At 39.9% G+C, this 7,085-nt stretch overlaps 1 non-coding gene across 1 annotated transcript; it reads left to right on the top strand.

Moving 5' to 3' along the window:
• Window positions 1-6,152: 6,152 nt before the first annotated feature.
• Window positions 6,153-6,214, top strand: LOC142449550 (U7 small nuclear RNA). Its single transcript, XR_012784699.1, has one exon. It is a non-coding gene; the product is annotated as a U7 small nuclear RNA (small nuclear RNA).
• The last annotated feature ends 871 nt before the right edge of the window (window positions 6,215-7,085 follow it).

Below are 7,085 nucleotides of genomic sequence, written 5' to 3'. Positions count from 1 at the left end.
CTACTGGCCAAGAATGACCAGGAAAGCCACAAAGTTTCCATAGGAGCAAAGTTTTATTCAAGAAGAAGCCAGCTATTGGCAGCGATGAGGAGGGCTTCAACGTTTGCCCTGGTTTCACCAAAGCTGGAGGAGTGTGTGTGTGTGTGTGTGTGTGTGTGTGTGTGTGTGTGTGTGTGTGTGTGTGTGTGACGGTTTTCGTCCTCTACTTTGTTGTTTTGTTTTTTAAATATTTATTAAAATTTTGGAGAAACGTGAAGTTTTCTTGGAACAGGCTGGCTAGGTTAATAGGGTGTGTGGGCACTTGTCCTCTACAATGGATCCTGATTGCGAGGGATTCTGGTATCAGATGGCCTGTGATGGGCTGTCGCGCCATGCTTGCTGTGGTCCTGGGAGAGCAGCCTCCTCTGCACGCTGGCACATGGCGGGCTTAGCTTCCTGCAAAACACCTCTAGAGGAGTTTAAGGCCTCAACCTGCCTGTTTGTTCCAGGATGTGGGTCTTCCTGTTTCTGTGTGGTTGTAAGCTTTCGCTTACTGCAAAACTTCTGCCTATCTGTAATCGTTTCTGGAGTGAATTCAAAGGCGACTAACTTCAGTGAGCCCCAGATATCAGAACTACCCCAAGTACCGGTCCAGAAGAGGATGGCAAAGGGAATTGTGGTGCATCCTCGCTGAGGAACGGTTCCGACGACTTGGGAAGCAACATGCAAAGTGATCGCGAAGGAGGAGGGCCTAGAATGAAAAATGAGAGGAAATCAATAACAACAGTAACGAAACAATAACACTAACGAAACACCACCACCTAATGAGGCTGAACATCTTTTCCCTTTCTTGATAGTGTTCTTCTAAGCATAAAACTGTTTACTTTTAATGAAGTCCTATTTTCTTGTGCTGCCTGTACTTTTGGTGGTGTATCTTAAAAACTATTGCTTTGGGAACAAGGGGGAGACTAAGAGCCCATCTGTAGACAATTGGCTATCCCCCCACAGAAGGGTTATAAAGAAGATGATTCATCTAAGGTGCACTATAGCACCAAAACACATCATTCCTCTAGTTCCTGAATGCTTCCTCCCCATTACCAGTACTACCTTACAGAAGCTGGCTAGACCAGAGAACACACATTGGAACAGATAAGAGCTCTGGACACATGGAATTCAGGACAGATAAGCCCTCAGGAATAGTAGTGGGAGTAGCAATGTCATGAGGGTAGAGGGATGGTCAAGGAGGGGGAAGGGGGAACTCACACAAGGTTGGATATATAACCCACCCCACCCAAAGGGGACGAAAAACAAAAATGTGGGGGAAGGGAGACAACAGACAGTGTAAGATACAAAACAATAATAACAATATACGATTGGTCAAGGATTCACAAGGGCGGGAGGGTGGAGGAGGGAAGGGGTGAAAGAGTAGATTATACCAAGGGCTCAAGTAGAAATGTTTTGGAAATGATGATGACAACATATGTACAAATATGCTTGATACAATTGATGTATGGAATGTTATAAGAGCTGTAAGAGCCCCCAATAAAATGTTTTGGTTTTTTTAAAGAAAGAAACACAAGTAAACATCTTTCTGGTAGTCTCTGCTTTGAGCTAAGACCCATCTGACGTCAGCATTGATATCCTTTGTTCTACGTCCTCTTCAACTCTGAACTGAACTTCTGGCAGTTCCCTGTCAATGTGCTGCTGAAATCGTTGTTGGAGGATCTTTTTTTTTTGCTGTGTACAAAAAAACAAACAAACTTTTGCTTAACCCAGGGTCCCAATGATTTACCTTTATGGTCTCTTCAAAGAATTTTGTAGTTTTAACTCTTACATTTGACTTGTTTCAAGTTTTAAAAAATTTAATATAATGTGGGGGTAGAATTTATCCTTTTACATGTGGATAATAGTTTTTCTGGTATCTTTTGTTGAAAAGACTATCCTTGTCCCTATTAAAGGAGCCTTGGTGGTGTGGTTGGTTATACCTTGGGCTGTAACTGAGGTTCAGCAGTTCAGATCCACCAACTGCTCTGTGGCAGAAAGAGGAGGCTGTCTGTTCCTGTAAAGATTTACAGTGTTGGAAACCCTAGAGAATAATTCTATTCTATTCTCTAGGATCACTATGAATCTGAATTAACTCAGTGACAAGTGAGGTGTTTTTCCTTATTGTATCAATACTCGAAAGTAAATTTATCACAATTGCATGGGTTTATTTGTGAACTCTCAATTCTATTCCATTGATCTATCTACTATAGTTTCACAAGATTTTGCCATTGGGGGTAACAGTGGGCAATGAGTACAGGAGTTCTTTCTGTGTTATTTCTTTAATAACTAGTCATCTCAGTTGTATTTTTAAAAATGATTTACTGAGGGCTTACAACTGTTATTACAATCCATACATACATTCATTTGTGCATTTGTTGCCCTCATCATTCTGGAAACATTTGCTTTGTACTTGAACCCTTGGTATCAGCTCCTCATTTTTTTCCATCTGTGTTATTTCTTTCTTTAAAAACATAATTTTTCTTTTCTTTTAAAAAAATTATTTTATTGGGGGTTCGTACAATTCTTATCACTATCCATCCATCCATCCATTGTGTCAAGCGCATTTGTACATTTGTTGCCATCATCATTCTCAAAACATTTGCCTTCTGCTTGAGCCCTTAATATCAACTGCTCATTTTCCCCCTCCCTCCCCACTCCCCCCTACCTCATGAACCCTTCATCATTCATAAATTATTATTATTATTGTCATATGTTACACTGTCCGCTGTCTCCCCCTGCCCTCTTCTCTGCTGTCCCTCTCCCAGGGAGGAAGCTGTGCGTAGATTCTTGTAATCAGTTCCCCTTTTCTACTCCATATTCCCTCCACCCGCCAGGCATCGCCACTCTCACCACTGGTCCTGGAGGAGTCATCTGTCTTGGATTCCCTGTGTTTCCAGTTGCTATCTGTACCAGTGTACATCCTCTGGTCTAGCCAGATTTATAAGGTAGAATTGGGATCATGCTAGTGGGGGCGTAGTAATCATTTAAGAACTAGAGGAAAGTTATGTTTCATTGTTGCTACCCTGCACCCTGACTGGCTCGTCTCCTCCCCACAACTCTTCATTAAGGGGTGTCCGGTTGACTACAGATGGGATTTGAGTCTCCACTCTACACTCACCCACATTTACAATGATATGATTTTTAGTTCTTTGATGTCTGATAACTGGTCCCTTCTACACCTCATGGTCAGACAGGCTGGTGTGCTTCTTCCATGTGGACTTTGTTGCTTCTCAGCTAGATGGCCACTTGTTTATCTTCAAGCCTTTAAGACCCCGGGCGCTATATCTTTTGATAGACAGGCACCATCAGCTTTCTTCGCCACATTTGCTTATGCACACATTTTTCTTCAGCAATCGTGTCAGGAAGGTGTTTCTCCTGGAATGCCAATTTAATAGAACAACGTTCTTGCATTGAGTAAGTGCTTGAGTGGAGGCCCAATGTCCATCTGCTGCCTTAATACTAAACCTATAAATATATGCACATAGATCTGTTTCCCCACACTCATATAAATAGATTTACATATGTACATTCCAGTCTTTAGACCCCTTTAGACCTTTGTCACCTAGTCCTTTCCTCTATTTCCTTTTACTTTCCTCTTGTCCCACTGTCATGCTCAGCCTTCATTTGGGTTTCAGTGATTTCTCTTGCCCTTGCTGAATCCCTACCAGGTCGGTCTCTCACACCCTCCTTGCCACTGATTTTGGATTACTTGTTGCAAAAACATAATTTTTCAGTGGTGTTTTAGGTGAAAGTTTTTTTTTTTAATTTTAACAATTTATTGGGGCTCATACAATTCTTTTCACAGTTCATATATATACATACATCAATTGTATAAAGCACATCTGTACAGTCTTTGCCCTAATCATTTTTTTCTCTTTTCTTCTTTTACATTTTATTAGGGACTCATACAACTCTTACCACAATCCATACATATACATACATCAATTGTATAAAGCACATCCATACATTCCCTGCCCCAATCATTCTCAAGGCATTTGCTCTCCATAGGTGAAAGTTTACACAGCAAATTAGAGTCAACCATTTGTGTTGGGCTGGGTTCTTTAGAGAAAGAAAACCAGCGACCCTAGTAAGTCTATTATCTAGAAAAAGATTTATATCAATAAATGGCTCACAACGTTGTAGAACTGAGTGAGTCCAGTTTGTTTCAATCCATAGGTCAAGTTGTATATATTGGCCTATGTTATTTATTACAACTGTATGTAAGTTTATCATTATCTCAATAAAAACTTAATTTAAAAAGGTAGATATATGAAAATAATAATAATTTATAATTTATCAAAGAGTATAGTATGATGGTGGGAGGGGGCAGCGAGGGGAAAAAGAGGAGCTCAAATAGAATGTAAACGTTTAGAAAATAATGATGGCAACATATGTACAAATATGCTTGATACAATTGATGTATGGATTGTTATCAGAGCTGTAAGAACCCCCAATAAGATGATCTTTTAAATTAAAAAAAAAAGGTCTATATGTGTTCCTCCCTTGCATCAATAATTGAAAGAACTAAGATTGTGGGCCAAGAGTTTACCCAAATATCCATACTTGACCTGCAGGTGGCACCAACTCTCTTTTCACCTCAGGTTTTCAGAAGCCAGACCCAGTTGAGACTTGAAGCAGCCTTGCCCAGGCCCTGGCTGTCCACCAGAATAACCCAAGGCAGTGTTCTAGAAATGTAAAATAAAAACCCAAATCCACTGCTATGAGTCAATTCTGAATCCTAGGAACCTTGAAGGTCAGAATGAAACTAAAAATGGTAACAAAAAAAAAATAATGGTAACAAATCCCCAAGAAGGACGGAAGCCAGGCCCCAGTGGGGACCCATGTCAACTAAAGTGCTCTCTATCTAGCTGGAGGGCCCCGCCTCCAAGTGCTGGCGTTTGTCCAGGTGCAACCTATTGGTTTCAGGGCTGGTCTATATTGTAATCAGGCCCGCACACAGTTGGTCCCTGTGAGGTGGAGGGTAGTTATATCTCCATTCTTCAACTTCATCATTTTGACAACAGCTGTTCCCCTCTACAGCGCCTATGTCTCTGCTGGGTCCAATGATTTAATGCATTGTACACAGAGATCTCACAGACCGTACTCACGATTGTGTAGTTTATTAGGGAAGTGGCTTGGGACTAAGTTGGAGGTAACAGACTTACCAGGATGGTTTCCAACCAAGATAGCCTTCACTTTCTTACATCCACAATTACCTGGGGAAATGTCTCTTGCTATATTTAGAAATAATTTACAAGTAGAATTTGGTTCCATTTCTCAACGGGAACAATGGTATAAGGAAAGTATAATTAAGAGGCTGACTTGGTCTCCCAGGTCATCTCATAATTGTGTGTCCAAATTGACGTCACCCTGAGCTCTCCTTCAGATCTTGGCTAAGGCAAGCAGCAGTCTGAAGTACAGGAACCTTGATTGGCATCTCTGCTTTGTCTCTTTCAGTAGCTGTGTGTCTGTCCGTTTGGCCTCATTCTTAATTTCTCCAAGATTCACTTTCTGAGACTAAGAACTCAGTAATGTGTGCCTTAATGTTTCATTGACTGTTATAGCTAAAGCCCATAAAGTCCCCGTGTCCTGGTAAGTGCTTGTGTAGTACAATGAGTTTCTTATAACTTTAGCCTTGCTGGCCTTGGGTTTATAATTCTGCCAAAAAGAATTAGTTGGGCCACATTCTGCTCTATGATTGGTCTATTTTACAGACCTTACAGGGATCAGTTCACTATATAATATGCATAAAACTCTTTGGGGATTGATTGATTGCTATGCAAATTATGGTGTCTAGGGCCTACTGAGGATATTGGTTAGTTTGTGGTCTTGGTGGGAGGAGTGGGCTTTTCAAAGGGTCAGTCTAGACAGTGAAGTAGGACGGAGAACACAAATGTTAGCCGCTTTCGGCTAATTGTCTGAATTCACCTATGAAAGCATGACTCTGAGGGTTTTGTACCAACAAAACAAGTCTCATGAGGTGTTCATTATATACATGCAGAGCCTTAGCAACAACTCATCCTTAATGTTTTGTAAAGCCTTAGATTGCATATTACATAAACACAGTAGCATTCACTCACTAAGGCACAAACTGTTCTTTTGGACGCTTATCAAGAAATCTTAATGGCAAGTGTAACAGCTCTTTTAGAGTTTGTCTAGCAGGTTTTCTGGTTTTCCCCGGAAAACCCCCCCACACCAGTAAAACAGTTATTTAACAAACAAAAAAAAAGAAATCTTAATGGCATTCTATTTTGTAAAATCATAGTTAGAAATTCAGACACTTCACTAATTAGTTACTTATAGCCTTGCCAAACTTACTAAGAAAAACACTTATTTTCTTTTTTGGTGACAGAATTCTTTTTTTTTGACAGAATTCTTTTCTATTCTTTTGTTTATTATAAGTTGAGACCAAGAAAAACTTTTAACTTCAGAGTTATATGATCCAAACTCGTTAAAAGTTTGATTATTTCCTTTAATGTAAGAATCAGTTATTTCAGTAGCTAACAGCACAGGACTGGCTATAGAGTTGCCTGTGGTAAGAAATTTTTTGTCTCTTAATTTTTCTTTCTGAGTTGTATGAGCCCCTAATAAAATGTTAAAAAAAATTTTTTTCTTTCTGATTAAAAAATATTTTTTCTGGTGTCAATATTACCTCTCTCACATTTAATGGATCACAAAAACCAGTCCAATTCTATAGGTAAAAATAACAAACCCGCAGATTCAGACATGGATTCCGTGAAGGAACAACTCCTAAACCCAAGAGGGCAGCGGTTGCAGCGTCAAGTTCATCTTAAGGATTTCAACATTTAGTTGTGCAATAAATGTTCTCGTATTAAAAATAATAATAATAATAAATCAATTAGATATAGGAGAAATGGTATAAAAATAGTATTTTTAAAAAAATTGTATCTAGAGAAAACACATAAGAGGTGTGGGAAATAGAAAGATTTCTCCCCCAAATAGGACACTGCTTGCAGCCAATGGTAAATAATTGTCAAGTTACCTCCCTGAAGGCAGTCAGTTGCCAGACAACTGTCTGGACTGGTAGGGCCTGCTCCCTG

This window comes from Tenrec ecaudatus, chromosome 5, assembly GCF_050624435.1.
Source record: "Tenrec ecaudatus isolate mTenEca1 chromosome 5, mTenEca1.hap1, whole genome shotgun sequence".
Taxonomy (NCBI): Eukaryota; Metazoa; Chordata; class Mammalia; order Afrosoricida; family Tenrecidae; genus Tenrec; species Tenrec ecaudatus.
Note: the sequence above shows the minus strand (reverse complement) of the source record. Positions and strands in the feature narration are given on the sequence as shown.